The sequence below is a fragment of the Typopeltis vanoorti genome, unplaced genomic scaffold, assembly GCF_054136105.1.
Source record: "Typopeltis vanoorti isolate ZY-2024b unplaced genomic scaffold, IOZ_Tvanoo_1.0 HiC_scaffold_24, whole genome shotgun sequence".
Classification (NCBI taxonomy): domain Eukaryota; kingdom Metazoa; phylum Arthropoda; class Arachnida; order Uropygi; family Thelyphonidae; genus Typopeltis; species Typopeltis vanoorti.
Genome location: NW_028328064.1, coordinates 4128063 through 4135112, shown reverse-complemented (window position 1 = coordinate 4135112; position 7050 = coordinate 4128063).

Here is a 7050-nt window from a genome sequence, read left to right as displayed (position 1 = left end):
TAAAGTAATACAAAAAAAATAATAATAATAATTATTTAACACAATTTTGTATGACAATTTCCCATACTTTAGGAATAGTAAGAACGTCGTTGCGGTTTAAGTTTGGTCTGTGTAGTAGGGCTTCAGAACTTTCTTTGTATAAACGTTCATGTTTATATAAAGATCTATGTAAAAGTTTAGACTTTTCCCAATGGATCCTATGGTTTGGATTTTCAAAATTTTAGTGTATTTCCATTAAGATGCCTTGGTAACCAATGTGAAATATTGGCACAATAATTTAATTTTCTAAAAAGGTTTAGTTAATGGAATTCTAATCAGTAAATTGCAGCATATGGGAATGGACATAGGGTTGGTGAGATGGATAGGAGGGTGGTTGACGGAGAGATATCAGAGAGTGGTTTACGTGGGAGTAGAGTCCACAAGATGGCCTGTGACTAGTGGTGTGCCACAAGGATCTGTTCTTGGACCACTGCTGTTTAATTTGTTCATAAATGATATAGGAAATGATCTGAGAGGAACAGTTCATTTGTTTGCGGATGATGCGAAGTTGGGTAGGGCAATAGTGAATGCAGATGACGTCAGAATTTTGCAGGATGATTTGGATAGATTGGAGGTCTGGGCTAAGGAGAATGGATGTCAGTTTAATGTGGCAAAATGTAAGGTTATGCATTTTGGGGTGAAAAGATTGGCGGCAGTTTACTGCATTGGTGGAACCGTGCTCCAGGAAATTGATGAGGCATGAGATTTAGGAGTGTTGGTAGATAAGGAATTGAAATTTAGGGGACACATTGCAAAAGTGACCAAAACAGCTCATCAAATCACTTCGTTGCTGAAGAATACGTTGACAAGCATAGACAAGCAGGTTATTGCTCGATCTTATCGAGCCTTGATAAGACCCATCTAGACTACTGTGCTCAGATTTGGTCACCTAGGTTTCTTCTTGATGGGGAGGAGGTGGAGAGGATCCAGAGGCGAGTGACCAAGATGATAGCAGGTCTGTGGAATGAACCGTATGAGAACAGGTTGAGGATTTGTGGGTTGCAAAAATTGGTTGATAGGCGGAGGAGGGGAGATATGATTGAGACATTCAAATTACTGAAGGGTTTCTATAAAATTAATTCAGAAGATATTTTTGAGAACAGGGCTGGTTGTGGGAGGACTAGGGGACATCCATGATAACTGGGCAAAAGTGTGGTTAGTAAAGGTGTTAGAGCTGGGTTCTTTACTTTTAGAGTAGTGAATGAGTGGAATGTGCTCCCTGAGTCTGTGGTGGATGCTGTGACAGTGAATGAGTTTAAGGCGAGGTATGATAGATACTGTATGAATGTCAAATAGTTGTGATGAATATGATTTGGGGCCTCCCTCGATGAGTCTAATGACTCCCTGGAGTTGCCCGTAATAATAGTAATAATAATAATAATAATAATTAATTATTATCTATAGGCATTTTGACTATAGATTTACAAGGAAGAAGAAGGAACAGCAATGGGATCTCCTTTATCACCAAACCTAGCAAACTTGTTTCTAGAACACCTTGAGGGAAAAATATTCACTTTTGAACCCAAACCAAAAATTTGGTTAAGATATGTCGACGACGTATTTGCAGTCTGGGATCATCCCAAACATGAATTACAACTGTTTCTAGATAAAATTAACCTTCTTCATCATCGCATCAACTTTACGTTAGAAAAAGAATCTCCACAGGGTATCTCCTTTTTGGATTTACACATCCAAAGAAAAGAAGACTGTTCCATCGCCACGTCTGTCTTTCGCAAGCCTACATTCACAATTCTTCAGCTCATCATCCATCTCAGAAATCTGGCATTATTAAATCACTAGTTTCCAGAGCACACAAATTCTGCTCCTCGGAAGAATCTTTAAACCAGGAATTAAAAGTAATCAATAATACAGCCATCCTAAATGGATATAATCCTAAAACAACTAAAAAAAAAAAAAAATCATCAGTAGTCACTTCTCCACACAACAAACCAGACAGGAAGAAGTCCATAGGATTCCCATACCTTACGTTAAAGGCATCTCAGAATGTCTTTCTAAAATTATGAAGAAATACAATTTTGCCACTGCTTACAAACCTATCAACCAAATTTATGACTTGTTACCTTCTCCTAAGGACAAACTCTCATCTTTGATGTTACCTGGCATTTATGAGATTCCATGCTCATGCAAATTATCTTACTTTGGACAGACAGGTAGGTCTGTTCAGAAATGCATCTCGGAACATCAAGATCACATTCGTCTTTTTAAACCACAGAAATCTGGCCTCTCTCAACACGGAATTGAAAATCCAAATCATAGGATCCATTGGGAAAAGTCTAAACTTTTACATAGATCTTTATATAAACATGAACGTTTATACAAAGAAAGTTCTGAAGCCCTACTACACAGACCAAACTTAAACCGCAATGACGTTCTTACTATTCCTAAAGTATGGGAAATTTCATACAAAATTGTGTTAAATAATTAATTTTTTTTTTTTTGTACTACTTTAGCACGTTTAATGAGATTCTATTGTAATCATGCGCCCTAACTGTATGTTATTCCTATTACTGTTTAAAACTACTGTACTGATGATGTCCTAAGATACTTAGGATGAAATATTTACAATTAAATAATTTTCACTGTGGTTAATACATGTGGTTTCGTTATTTTAAAAAAAAAAAAAAAACAGTAACTCTTGTCTACTCCCCCCTCCCATCTTCTCCAAGATATCTTTATATCTTGGAAAAGAGATTTACATTCATTTATCCAAATACAGCTGATTAAGGTCTTATATGGTGGAACTATAACCTCTTTATTTTTACATGTCAACTTGCTCTCTGTTATTGGGATATATTTTTGGTCATAATTTAATGTTTAAATTATGGCCAAAACAATTTGGACATATTATAATCATCTATATTATTGATGAATCATGTATAGTGGAATAGACCAACCTATCAGAGCCTCGAATGGACTGGCCATTTTAATTGATAATAACTAGAAAAATGAAATACACTTTTGTAACTGATTTGAATTCTAACAGTTAAATTAAAAATAAATAGCAATTACTTAAATATTGCAGTCTTAACTACTATATTATTATTATTATGTGACACCTCCAAAGTCCAAAGACTCATCGAGGAAGAGTGTGCCAACAGCATCGAATGATTGAACTCCTTCCAACTACTAACTGCACTCAAACTTGCTTAACTTTTTGAATGAGCCATTAGTAGCAGAGGCTCTACCAATTGACCAATCTTTGTTGGCAAAATTTCATTATTTATGAAAAACGTTTTATAAATAATGATTACTGTAAACCCATTACCTTCATCCAACTCAGCTGCCACTGTATTATAAAATATGAGCAGGTTACTGAGGCATGATCCACCCTTCACAAAACCATGCTGCTCCACACACAGTATCCCATTTCTTGTATTTTGCTCTTGACCAACTTCTCTAGTACTTTGACAACAATCTGATATGCTGATTGGTCAGTAATTTGCTACATCAGTCTTAGAGCCTCTTGTATGCAACATATTATATAATGAATTATACAAATAAAAATTATACAGATAGCTTATATTTATCCATGAATCTTGGTTTTTTCCTGTTCAAACTACCTGAACAATGATGTTAACTTCCCTTTATGATCTGAATGTTCATAACTCTGGACTAACTTCCTTTTTCTAATTCAACAATAACCAAAGTATACTGTGCTTGTCAGCCTTGTAATTCTGACCATAATTTAGTATAGATTTTCTTTACAGTATACCATTCCCACTGCTACCAACTTTGTAGCCTTGTCAGCAAAGCATTGTCAGCTAGGATGAACAATGCTATTTGTCTTTCATATGGTCCCTTGTTCCAATTAAGCTACCAAAATAATTCATGCTAGAAACATTAATTTATCTCTCATTCCATACAAAATCTCCACCTGGTATTTAAATCAGTTTCCAACACCTATGACAGAGAAGTTCAATGCAGAATATCATGCACTAAAACATCATAAACACTATTATGACCTTTTTCTTGACTATTAGTATTAATAAATTAAAGACTTAATTCTGTATGTTAGTCAAGTAAATATTAGTTTAATATCCAACGTTTCACTGACTGATATCTGTCAGCATTTTCAAAGGAATACACTGGTAAGCAATAGAAAGTAACAAAAACTATGAAACTAACCGACGATTCTAAAAATTACATAAAGTTATCACTGTCACGATACAATGATATAATATGCGTATCGCAAGCGCAACGTTTTATTTGTTGATATATTCAATGTAATTTTCATGAAAGTTCATTTCTTTTTGATTAAATGATCCGATTAGAGTTTTCCATATAACTGGTAAGATTAGGCTTTGATTCTTATTTAAGTTACCTGTTGAACGGGTAACTATAGCAGCTTCTTTAAATGTTCTGGAATGGTAGTTGTCTTCTATGTAGGGCATATGACTCGTATTCCATTCAATATTATAGTTGGTAGAGGTAAAGTGTGAAGAAAGGCTTGATATATCCTGTCTGTTATTCCTTACATAGCCTATGTGTTCTTTTTTTCTTTTATCAAAACTTCTAGATGTCTGTCCGATGCAATTAATAACGCAAGAACAAGGTATGCTATAAACTCCGTAGAAAGGATGGCTATCTCTCGGTGATCTTATAAACTTTTGAATGGTCCCAATAGGTTTGAAGGTTACTCTGATATTATATGGTTTTAGAAGAAGAGCTAATTTTCTGGATATGGCACTAACAAATGGAATTGTTATAGAGCTGATGTATTGGGTTTCATCTCGTTGTCTTTGCGGTATGTCACTAAAGAGAATCTTATTGATGATTCTTGTAGGGTAGCCATTTAGGGACAGATCTTTGGATATTTTCATTAATTCTTCTTGTTGGTCGCCAGGGTCTGTGGTACACTGTATATAGCTCTTTTTTTTGAGCATATGGATAATGCTGAGTTTCTGGGATGTGTGGTGAGACGAGTCAAAATGGAGGTAGCATCCAGTGTTAGTAGGTTTTCTATATACTGACAGGTTGATGTTATTGTCAGTTTGTTTCTTAATAAGGACGTCTAGGAATGGAAGTTTATTATCTTTTTCTAGTTCCAATGTGAACTTGATAGTGTTGTTTTGTTTAGATAATCTATTAATTCTTCTTTTTTGTGATTCCAAATGATGAAGATGTCGTCAATATACCTAAACCATGTGGTTGGTTTGGGGGTAATTTGGGATAAAATTTGAGTTTCTAGATTTTTTAAGAATAGGTCAGCACAAGAAGGAGAGAGAGGGCTACCCATGTCTAATCCAATGAGTTGTTTGTAGTATATTTTTTGCCATGTAAAATAATTTGAAGTTAAGCAATGCTTTGAACAACTTGGTGATGTTTGGTGGGAACAAGTTTTCTAAGATGTCGATGACTTCTGAAACTGGGATATTTGTGAACAGAGATGTGATATCCAGGCTAGCCATAATATCATCTTCAGAGAAACTGATGTTTTTTTAATTTCTCCAAGAAATGTTGGGAATTCTTGATATAAGAATCCATGTTGTGAATGTGTTCTTGTAACATTTTGGCTAGATATTTTGATAGTCTGCAAGTAGGGGAATGGATACCATCTACTATTGGACGTAATGGTGTGCCTTCTTTATGAATTTTTGGAACACCATATAGTCTTGGATTTAATTGATGCATAGATTTTAGTTTTTTGATTAAGTCCACAGACCAGTTGGTCATATCACGTAATAGTTTATTGGTATCATGATGGTTTTTGTGAGTAGGATCTGTGTTAAGAACAACATAGAGAGATGTGTCCGATAATAGATTATTGATCTTTTCTTCATATTCCGTAGTATTTAAGATGACAGTGTTGTTGCCTTTGTCTGCTCTCAGTATAATGATTTCTTTGTTGTTCCTTAATTTCAGTAGTACTTTTCTTTCCATAGTGCTAGATTTGGTGTGAGAATATCTTGAGGGATAACAGGTAACCTAAATAAGAATCAAGGACCTAATCTTACCAGATATATGGAAAACTCTAATCAGATCATTGAACCAAAAAGAAATGAACTTTCGTGAAAATTACATTAAATATCTCAACAAATAAAAGCTGCGCTAGCGACACGCATATTATATCATTGTATCACGCACAGTGATAACTGTATATAATTTTTAGAATTGTCGGATAGTTTCCTAGTTTTTGTTACTTTCTATTGCTTACCAGTGCCTTTGAAAATGCTGACAGATATCAGTTAGTGAAATGTTGGATATTAAACTAATATTTACTTGACTAACATACAGAATTAAGTCTTTAATTTATTAATACTAGTAGTCAAGAAAAAGGTCATAATACGAATAGAATCGACGAAATCACAAAACGAAAGGTACGCAATCTTGAAAGTTTAAAATGTGGAAAGGCTAGGTATTTGAACCATTTATTCTTAAAAAGGTGTCGCGACAACAATGTTATACCAACATTAATTCGCCAAAAACAACTTTTTAAGTCAAAAAAAGCTAATATCATTTACCTCAATACAGCATTTGCTCTACTTAGAGAAAGAATTTGTCATTCGAGATTCATACTCAACCAAATAGACTCCCAATGCTATGACTTTTTCACAGACATTTCTAATATCCTAGATGAAGAAACTTGGTAACTTTTGGACAATATGATTCAAAAACGTTATACAAAAACTTTCAATCAAAGTAAAAAGACACAAATTAAAAAATTTAACACACTATATGATAGTCACATAAACTCCAAACCTTCCCTACCAGACAACCAAGTCATTGTTAACCAATCTTATCGCATGTTAACAAAACCAGAGATTTCTATTCTCAAAAAAGGATTCAGTTTTGCCTTGAAACCAACTACTATTCCAAAAATGGACTTTATCTGCAACTTAGAGAAAGCCTTTTCATTATTTCCACACACACAACTGTCAATGACTTACGATTAAAAAGCAGTGTAATCCTCTCCCCTCCCTCAAGATATTCTCACACCAGATCTAGCACTATGGAAAGAAAAGTACTACTGAAATTAAGGAACAACAAAGA